This window comes from Lissotriton vulgaris, chromosome 8 (assembly GCF_964263255.1).
Source record: "Lissotriton vulgaris chromosome 8, aLisVul1.2, whole genome shotgun sequence".
Lineage (NCBI taxonomy): Eukaryota > Metazoa > Chordata > Amphibia > Caudata > Salamandridae > Lissotriton > Lissotriton vulgaris.
In genome coordinates, this window is record NC_141696.1 from 99,524,653 (window position 1) to 99,536,169 (window position 11,517).

An 11,517-nucleotide genomic window follows, 5' to 3' on the forward strand; every position below is an offset into this window, starting at 1 on the left:
ACATCCAGTAAATGCATATACACTTAGGGACTACAAGAAGTAAAACGTGGAATGTAAAGAGGACTACATTATTAAAAAGATTACCTGGTTTAAGGGTTGAGAAGGTTATCTGGCTAACAGTCCCAGCTGCAGTCTGCATGCACCGGCCAGGCTGTTGCAATGCACCTGCTCTGTCAGACCCAGAGTCTCAGACTGTGTGTCTGAGCAGAGCACTGAGGGCCAGATGTAGGTAGCCAAGTACCGGTCGGTAACAGCAGAAAATACAGAATTTCGGCCGTTACCGACCGGTATTGGGCAATTGAGATGTAGGACACCAAAAAAGACCGATTCGGTAAATACGAATCGGTAATTTACCGAATTAGAATTTACCGAATCGGAATTTACTGAGTCGGAATTTACCGAATCGGAATTTACCGAATCGGAAAATAAGAAATGTTAAAAAACGACAATCGAGATGTAGGTAACTTCTAAAATACAGAATTTCATGAAATTCGGTATTTAATAGTCGGTAATTACCATGGATTGAAAGCAGGTGGTAATCAGGTGCAGGCTATAAAAAAGGCCCCAAAATGTAACAGTGTGACCAGAATGCCGGCATTCTACGTGATAGCAAGGCAGCTACGGCTACAGGCAGCAGGAGAGAGGGTCTGGAGATGGGAGGAGCAAGTCTACAGACAACGGATAACGCTCTTCCAACTCACTGAGGCAGAGATCTTGCAAAGGTACAGGCTACACCCCCAAACCATCCTGGACTTGATCAGGGACCTGCACCCACTCCTGGAGCACTTAACACCAAGGGCGCACGCCATCCCACCCCATGTGCAGGTGCTCTGTAGCCTACACCTGCATGCATCTGGGAGTTACCAGGGGGTGATTACTGCAGTAGGTGGGGTGTCCCAGAGCTGCCTGTACCGTTTCTTTCCGAAGTTCCTAGAGGCCATGATGCAGAGAATGCATCATTACATCAGCTTCCCTGACACACATGTGGAACTGCTAAAGTCCAAGACTGACTTTTATCAACTGGCACATTTCCCACACATCATCGGCTGTATTGATGGCACCCACATCCCAATCTGCCCACCTGCTGCCACAGAGTACATTTACAGAAACAGAAAGTCAACCCACTCTATCAATGTGCAGGTAATCTGTGATGCCAACAACATCATCACAGACATTGTGGCCAAATTCCCGGGAAGCGCCCAGGATTCCTACATCTTTCACAAGAGTGGGATATACACACGCCTGACAGCGGGGGAATTCGGAGAAGGATACCTCCTAGGGAAAACACTGTGACACACCCTGATAGATATTGCAGATGTATGTGTTGTTGCGCATGTAATTAATGGCTCTATCATTTTCAAATAGGTGACAGTGCATATGCCATCCGCTTGTTTATCCTGACACCCTACCTGAACCCATCAACGACAAGCCAGAGACGATACAACGTGGCACACAAATCCACTAGGAACATTGTGGAGCGCACCTTTGGGCTCTTAAAAAGCAGGTTCTGCTGCCTCCAAAAAAGCGGAGGTGCACAGCAGTACGCACCACTCATCTGCTGTAAGATCATTGCAACTTGCGCAATGTTGCACAACCTTGCTACAAAGAAGGGCACAGAGGTGGAATTGTGCGATTATCAGGACCATGATGATGAACATGCACTGCCGGACCCCAACACAGCAGGAGTTGCGCCAGCAACAGATGGCTGACAGAGACGGACAGAGATCACACACAACTATTTTTGAGTAAGTAAAGAGACACAGACAGGTGTAGTATGTACCCAGCGTAGTTTAATTATTGGCACTACGCAGGTACTCAAAGGCACAAATATGCAACAGAAATGGTATCCATTAATAATGGGAGTCCTGGCTCACTTCCCCATTAAAGGTCATGGAATGTGGGCAACATTAGTCATTTTCGGCCACGCCTACCGGTGCCAGATGAAATTGGCTGGCTGTCCTCACTAGGTGTGTGGGCAGTTGGAGCACCATGGCGCCTGCTGTTCCTCCATGTCTCAGCAACAGGGGGGCTTGTCATGCTGCTCCTACTGGTGCTTTCTTCACTCTCAGGTGCATCCAGAGCAGCAGTATGTGCTGACTGAGCATTAGGAAGCACCTCTACAGCACTCATCACCCTTGCAAGGCCCCTGGACACCTCACTGCTGCTGTGTGTTAGTCCTTCTTGCATGTTGACGCATCGCCTGCAAAGAAGGGAAGTTGCTGTGGCCAGGCAGTTAACAGCCTTGGTGTGTTACTGTGCTTTCTGCCCGTCCTTCCTCCTTGTTGTTCTGTCCTGATAAAGTGTTGTGCACAAGAAAAGCACGGATTGAGACATGTCCCGCATCCCTGCAGCCATCTCCCTCATACCTGATGCCATCTTTTTGTTCTCATCCACCAATGCCCTTCCCTATGTTTTCCATGTTTGCATTCAGGTGCCTCATCTGGCGTTGCACCGACTGGATGGCCTTCCCCTGCATACGTTGTATCTCCACCATGCTACCCTCCAGCCTACGGAAGACACTGGGAACCTCCACATGTTGTGCACCACTGCTGTCTCGGGGCCTGCAGCATCTAATACCTGTGCAGGCACCCTCTGCGCTGGACTGCTGTATGACAGTGCTTCCTTCCCCAGCCAAGGTTGATGTCTCATCCCCCTCCATATCACCTGCTTATGTCTCCATTTGGACTAGTGGGGCAACTACATGCCTCTTACTCTTTTGAGCTGTAGGTGTTGTTACAGGCAGTGACGCAGGAAGTTCAGGTGAGGACAGTAGCAGAGGGGAGCCAGAACGCTCCGGGGAGGCCTGCAGCTGTAGAGACATTTCAAGGTCTTGGGAGGCAGGCTGTGTTGTTGGTGCACCAGTGTCCTCTGTGTCATTCCCTGCACTTGTGCCTGCCTCCTGGGTGTCCTCCCTCTGTGGACATAAAAGCGTACATTAGCTCTGTGCTCCTGCAGTACTGCTTATACAATGAAATTCTTATCACTGAAACACTTTAGCTATTGCCTCAGCTTGCTTATCACTGATGTGTGTTGCATGACTTGTTGCTTGGTGTGCAGTATGACATGGTGGTTCTTTCAATGACTACATCTCCCATAATGTATTGCTGATGTATATTGCTACCTCTACTATAGTGGAGTTAACACTGCCACATAGGGGAAAGGGAAGGTGATGGGGTGGGGGCGATTGCTGTGCATGCTTCTTACCTTTTCTGGTGGCAGCTCTGGCTGAGCTGTCTGCATCTCCCAGTCCACAGACGCTCTCTGGTTCTATGGTGGATTCCACCAGCTCCTCCAGCTCAGTCAGGGCAGGTGCATGGTTCCTCCCTCCTCCAGTACGGTTTGCCTCTTTATGGAGCTCTGCAATTCTTTTCTTGGTTAAGCTCCTGAGGTCGTACCACCTCTTTTTCAGGTCATCAATCTCCTGTGGAGTCACTCCTACAGCATTCACCTTAGACTGTATTTCCAGCCAAATCTTTCTTTTGGAAGATTCTGCCACCGTCAGGGACTGCTTCCCAAACAATTTCTGGTGTTCTTTAACCACCTCCTCCACGAGGACTTGCAGCTCCATGGTGCTGAATTTTCTTTTTCTCTTCCTCTCTGGAACTTCCTTTTCACTGGTGTTTGCCATTTTTCTCTTTTAAATGCACAAACGTTGTCCTGTGGGTCAGGGACTCAGCTCCTCCCTCACAGCCTCTCCAGAAGCTTCTAATTGCTTCCACCTGCCTGGGTGTGGCCACTTCCTGGTTGGGAGGGGGTTGTTGCGCCTGATTGGCTGACTCCTGAGTTTTTCTTTTTTTGAATAGCCGATTCGGTGTTTACCGATTCGGTATTTACCGAATCGGTATTTACCAAATCAGTAATTCCTATTCATTCCTATGGGCGGAGGCCCATAGGAATGAATGGGAATTACTGATTCGGTAAATACCGAATCGGTAAATGCCGAATGGCTGATACCGAATTTTACCGATTCGGTAATTATTACTGAATTTTTACCTACATCCTATTTTCCGATTCTAAAATACCGAATCGGTAAAATTCGGTATTTTAGAATCAGTAAATCTGGATTACCTACATCTGGCCCTGAGTGCCTTAAACGTGCCTGGCCTTGTGGAGGAGAGGAATTAGATGGTTGCTGGTCCCAGAGCACAGCCTCAAACACTTTACAAACTTGCTCTCAAGAGTTGCTGCTCAGTCTGAGTGCCTCAAAAGAAATTTTGCAACTGCTCAGAATCCGGGCCTGTCGATGCATTGAAACGTGTCGGGCCCAGTGCAGGTTTCTAGGGAAACCAGTCTCTTCTTCTCTGGGCCCTTCTCTCACTGCCTAGGGCACTGTGGAAAAATCAAAATCAATGAGCCAGGCTGAAATTAAAGCACCCCAAGCAATGTTAGGAGGAGCAAGAAATGTGTGATTACCCAAATTAGTGTGGAAATTAAGAAACCCCCTCTAATATGCGTTATATTAACTAACCCTGGGCGTAGTTTGCGAAGAAGCGATACGCTACGCATAGCTACGCGAACTTCGTAGTGCACTCAGCAAAATGCTGTTCGCACTGATTGCACAGTGCCGGATGCTTGTCTGCACTGGGCAATCAGTGCAAACTGCAACTTGTACAGTGCAAGCGATAGTTTTCTGCAGCTCGAGTAGATTTCTACTCGAGCTGCAGCTTTCTCAACGCGGACTGGTAGTTTCTCATCGCAAGCGGTTGCGAGCATAAGTGACCACTCGCAATGAAAAACCTGGTCTCCCCTCATTGAGAAGCTCGCTGGGAGGTTTATTTTTCACGCTCGCGATCGACAGCTTGATGTTGCTGATTGTGACCGAGGAAAAAGTCTCGCCAGTATGTCATTTTGCTTGCTCGCGGTCGCCAACTTGACATTGAGGACCACGAGCATGCAAAAAACGACCGCTGTACTACGCTTTGCGTTTGCACTGTGGTACGTGCAATTTGCGTAGTGCAAAGTAGTGCAAACTTTTTAAACTACGTGAGCGTAGCGTAGTGCTTTGCCCAGGCCTAATATTAACCCCTGATGGCTAGAACTTGGCAAGGCTAGTTGCCCAGCGGCACGGGCTGCAGTACAACATGGCTTAAAGCAAAGAAAATTATGGTGCTATAACGTGGCCAGCACTGAATATGTCATAGTGCTATTATTTTACTTTACTTTCCGCCATGTTGCACAGCAGCACGGCCCCTGCTGTACAACATGTCTAAAAACACTGAAAAAGCCAAAGGATTTTGCATAGGCGAAACATATTGGATTTGCTAATATTTGTTACATTCGTGTTACCAGTATGTACAGCGGTTGTTTCGCAGATGGGTTTGTTACAATCTTACAGTACAAAAAAATGACAACGTGGCTCTTGGCTGGCTTTTCCAAGCGACCAAAAGTCAGAGTGTGCAGAATCGCCTGGCAATAAAATAGAACTGTAACATCTCTGTGTGCCGCTCCCAGTGCCTCCTTCTCTCCAAAACACAGGAGCACACTCCATTTTGAAGTCTTGCAGTTTAGTTTGTCCAATGCTATAAGCTTGGTGGGTGACTCTAGAAGCCTGCTCTGACTGATGCAATGCTCCCTCCATCAGAATAACAGACTGCTGAGGCCTCATTTACCAGTCAAAAATCATCTGCAGATTGTAAATCGAGTTACTGTGTATTATCACTGGGACATAACAGAGAGTATACCATTTAAGTTGGCCACCAGGCTGGTATTTTACCAACAAGACCAGTAAGGTTTATTTAGTTATTTTTTTTACAGAGTTTTATGTAGTGCAAAATTGACCGGAATCGGGTATCAAAGCACTTTACATAGCACCAGTTTCATTACATGAGGACATATTCCTTTTTTTTTGTTAGGCACAGGAAGATTAAGTGATTTGTCCAGAATCACTGGATGTTCTGCGTCATTAGAGAGACTCGAACCCAGTTCCCCAGATTCGAGGTCGACCGCTCTAGCCCTTAGGCCAACTCCTCTCCCCAGGAGGTTATGTGAAGGACACTAAAGAAATTGAGAAAATAGACTTAGTCTATTTCCTCCTTCAAATAACTACAGAGGGGTAGCATTGCTAACATTTTACACTTGGGCAAAATGTTTATTTGGATGTAACCTTCCAGTGCAAAACATATTTCGCACTGGAAAGTTGTTTGAAAGAAAGACAAAACACAAAACATCGACTTGCACTGATTTACATTGCTTATTATCAAGAAGTCATTCCATGAGTGGTACATTGGCATTCTCATGCACCCATCCTTGTTTTTTAACACAAATCCTATCTACTAAGAATAGACAGGCTTTTGTACCAAAATAGTGTGCTTTTTTAAGGCATACATTTATTAGCCAAAACTTTGCCGACTTTGCATGTGTGGTGCATTGCACAGCACACAAACAAAATGGGAAAACGTTCACAGTTGTCTAGGCATAGTATTTTGTACTGGAAGAGTACTATTCCAGTAAAACAATAACCCACGCTAAACAAGAATCAGACACCTTTCCTCTGTGGTGCAAAGGTGTGTAGGTTGAGCTAGGCAGCCTGGTTTGGCACCAGAGCTAAGGAGAGAGTTGGGCAACTGTCCTGCTCTATCAGGTAACACAGCTCAGCAACTTTGATTGCCTAGCTGAGTTAGAGGCGAGCTTTGCAAATCTCAGCCTTAATTCTGGAACTTCAAGTAGGGCACACCTATGAGTAATGTAGAGATGTCTAAACTACTAACACATCATCTTGAAACATGAATAAAGGCATATATAGTTTGACAAATTCTTATTAGCAACCTCCATGGAATGCTGAGATTGGCTCCGCCTATCAGACTGCACTTGTAGTGAAATTTTCTCATCATGCATGAATTGCAGCCGGTATACAACCGTTACAACGCATATTTTACCACGCAATACTATTACCATGCATCTTTTACAATGTAAAGTTTTTTACCACGCATACTTTTACAACGCATACTATTACAACGCAAGTACCTTTACAACGCAAGTACCTTTACAACGCATTTTTGTTTAAATATGCAAAAAAATGTAAAATGAAAAATAATAATTAATTTAAATGATACTAAAGATTTGTTACAAATACTTTGGTATTTTATTAACATAAAAGTATTTTTAAAAACTTTTGATTTTGGTTAAAAATTAATGCTAGAGTATTTTTTAAGTAAATAGTAGTAATAGTATCATTGATTTGGACACTAATACTATGTTTTTAAATATGTAAATTCTGTATATTATAGTAGATAAAAATACTTTAGTTTTTGTATGTTTTAAAGATAGATATTATTATTTTTTTCATAAATATTAATACTAGATTATTTTTTGTAGTAATTTTTAGCAATAGTTTAACAATTTTTTATTAGTAAGTAAATTTTAATACCAGAGTATTTTTAGTAGTAATTTTTAGTAATAGTTTAAAACATTTTTAATAGTAAGTAAATTATGTATAAATAGTATTCATTTAGAAATGTTTATTTTCAATTAATTATTATTTAAAAAAATGCTCAATTAAAAATAAATGTTTATTATTTTTTAAATGGAATGAGTTTAATTTTTAGTAATAGTTTAAAACATTTTTAATAGTAAGTAAATTATGTATAAATAGTATTCATTTAGAAATATTTATTTTCAATTAATTATTATTTAAAAAAATGCTCAATTAAAAATAAATGTTTATTATTTTTTAAAGGGAATGAGTTTAATAATTAATGAGTTATTTAAAATAGTTTTTAAATGAATTATTTTTAGAGTAATTATTTATTATTACAAATACCTTTGTTTAAAGTAAAAAATATTTTAAAAAGATTATTTTGGATTTCTTTAAAAAATAATTTTAGGTTTGAATAAAATTTTTAAAAAATATACATATATATCTATCTGGATAATATACGTTTAAAAAAAATATAAACACATTTTTACAAATAGGAATGTTTAAGATAACATTATTGTGAAAATTGGTTCCCACGTTTTATCATTGAATCAAATGGCAAACATTGTCCTTCTTTTATTTTCATGTTAGAGGCTATGACTCCCGCGGAACAGAAAAAGAATGTTGCAAAGAAGAAGAAATAAGGTAAAAAGATGGGAAATGGAAACAGAAAACAGGTATGGAGACAAATGTATTAATTTACAAAATATATCATAAGATTAAGAAGTAATGCATGTGAAATAGATTTAAAAAAATTAAGATAACATCGTTTCAATGTTTATATTTTTTTATTTCAAACACATTGAAAAATAGCTTGTATTTCCTAAATTTATTACATATTTTTAAACATTTTTCAAAAAAGGAAAACATTTTGAAATAATTCAAAAAGAATGTATTACATATTAATAAATAAAATAGTCCCTTTTTTCTCGTAGCAGCATCCAATTACGAAATGACGTAAACGTGAGCGTAAGCGGCCATTTTAAAGAGTATCTAAGGAGGAAGCAGCTGGAAGCTGATCTGCGTTCAGGTAGGAAACATTTTCAATTTTATACTAAGTAGTTAAATTAAAAAGGTATAGATATATTGTAAGGAAAGGATAAGGAGAGGTTGCGATATACGTAAATGATGTAATATATGGAAAAAACATGTCGCCGATCATATAGCTAGAGTATGCCTATGTCGGGTCGGGGGAAAAAAACAAGAAATGTTTATTTTGTTTTGAAAAAGTTGTGTTAATTTAAAAAAATGACCTTAGATGTTTATGTATTTTAGTTTTGTTATCGGTACGGAAGAAATGAAAAAAAAATGCATTTTTGATTTTATCTATTGTTTTTGCATCACTTTAGAAAGAGTCAAAAGAGGTTAGATAATTGTAGAAAAAAGCTTCGTTGAAAATAAACAGTTGTTTTCTAAAGTTTCTTGGGTACGGATACTTTTTTTGGAATTGTTATTTTGTTGAAAAAAAATCTTAAATATCACGTGGTTTGAAAGGTGTTTGTAGGTTTTTTCAACGTATGGTTTATCAAAAAAATAGTAGGTATTTTGTTGGAAATATTTTGGAGAGTTATACATTTTAGCTTTTGATGAGAAAGTTAAAATTAAGTTTATATGGAGAAAAATTAGTTAAAAAATATAAGCAGAGTTCAGAGTGAAATGTTTAAAAATAGTGGTAATGTACTGAGTTGCAATTGAAAGATGATTTAAATTATAGTACTAGTATAACTTTGTACTTTGCCAAATGAGAATTTGAAGATAGAAGAACATATTTTTTTATGCATGGAGTGCTTTTTGATAAAAAAAACGTTTACAAGTTGATAATCTAAATTGTATGTGGATTTTTGGGTATGATTTAAACCAACAAAAGATGGTTCGTTCCATTTTAGAAATCTATTTTTGACAAAATAGTTATGTCGTGGACTGAAGGAAGATGCAAAAGGTATTGTGTTTATAAATTATTTTCTCTTCTAAAATGAGATGGATTTTTCTTCACATTTTTAAAATATTTGGATTATTTTGATAAAATTTGCTGGATAATGCAAATAGAATGTGATTTTTTGGCAATCAAAAATAAAAAAGGATTTTTTTTCCAACATTATTACCAATTTAACTAATGTTGTGGGCTTATAGAATATGCAAAAGGAGATGGGTGAATTATGAAAAATCCAAGCAGAAAAATGATGGATCACTTTTTTGCTTTTGGAAATTATTTATTATTTTTATACACATTTTCTGTAATGAAAATACTTTATTAAAAACATGCTTACTCATTTGAAGAAGCTTTTTTTACCACAATTTAAAGAAAATAGAAGAACAGAAAATGTTTACTATTTTTCAAAAATGCATTTTTTTAAATATCTAAATGCTTGAAAATTTAAAGAATCAGAGTGGATTATTGTTTTAAAAAAAGGGTAATAAGAAATAACTTGTAATATTTGGAGTTTTGGATTGATTTGCAACAAAGGGTTTTAAAAATTTCCAAAAATAAGAAAAAAGATAAAAGAAGACAACTAAAGGTACGGAGACCCGACTTCATTTTTTTCAAATTGTAAATTTAGAAAAATGTAATAGCCAATTAAAATTAGAGAGGATATACATTTTGAGCAAAGCAGGAAAGTACTGTGTAAAATATGATTAAAAACTAAGAATGTTAGCTAGATTTTCCAGGTAATGTAGAGCCACACACAACATAAACTGTTGTAAAAGTGCCAATAGTCTCTCAGACATTTCCTTAATTGTTTGGGTTATTCGTGGGTTTAGACTACCTGTAAGAGTTTGGGAAATTCTCATTTCTTGAAAACTTTGCGCCTTCTTCAAAGTTTCCAAAAAAGAGTAGAAATTTGGGTGGGGTTTACCAAGTGTTTGGTTGAAGGAGTTTTGCCATCCCTCAATGGCATTATTTGTTTTTGCCTCTCCCTCTAAGCAACTCGAATAACAGTTCCACCACTCCACATGGAAACGTGGCTTCCTCCTGCGACCCGATCTGCATAGGTGTCCAATCCATGGGTCTTCCATATAATTTAGAATGGGTGCCAATTTTTCTTCATTTACCATGTAATAATCAGACTATGTAATGGCAGTGTAGTACTCGTCTACACTTTCGGGAGGGACAAAACAAAGAGCAGTTAGTTTTTTTAACTCTACCTGTAGTTTGCTGTCAGAGGAGTATTCTGTAACCAGGGGTGTTTTTTGTAACTTATGCCAGAATGCCTGGGAAAAATGGAAAAAACACCCTTGAATTTTGTGGTGAATAAAATTACCCAGACTATTTTTCTATAAATTAATAACAATGAGGATAGCTCATAAAATGAGAGGCAGAGTCCGTGGTATCTGAGGCAAAAGGGCTTTATTGCAATGGCTCGAGCCAGGGGAGAATCGGGTTCCATCACCACTAAGGTTCAGGAAGGGATATCTAACGTTTTATTAACATCACATAATATATATAGTAAAACCATACAATTGTAATGAATACAGTAGGCGGAACACTCCAGGCGGAGCAAGTGAAAAGAGAGAGATAATTGTATTGTATTGTTGTATTGTGGCATACTTATATAGCGCAACCTGTCACCACCAAGGGCATCCTGGCGCTTTGACCCGTACTCAATGAAACAGTAGCTCAGCCTATCCTGGGAAAAAGATGAGTTTTTAGAGCCTTTCTAAAAGATAAAAGATCTCCAAGGCTTCTCAAGGATATAGGTAGAGAGTTCCAGAGTTTGGCTGCTGCTACTCTAAAAGAGCGGCCTCCCATCCTCACTCTCTGGAATCGTGGAACTACCATTAGCCTGGATGACGAAGAGCGTAAAGCTCTAGATGGACAGTACCAGGCAAACATTCGCCGTAAAGGAATGGGGCCCAGGTCATGGATAGCTCTAAACACAATACACGCTGCTTTATAGCGCACCCGTAGATGAACTGGCAGCCAATGAAGTTCTCGCAGTGCTGCCGTAGAAGAACTATGGTAGGGACGAGAAAGGGCGAGTTTAGCAGCGATATTTTGCACCCTTTGCAACTTGCCCAAGAGTGTTACCGGGGCCTCCAGAAGTAGTGCGTTTCAATAGTCAAGTCGACTTAGGATGGTACAACGCACTACTTCTGGTCTAGCT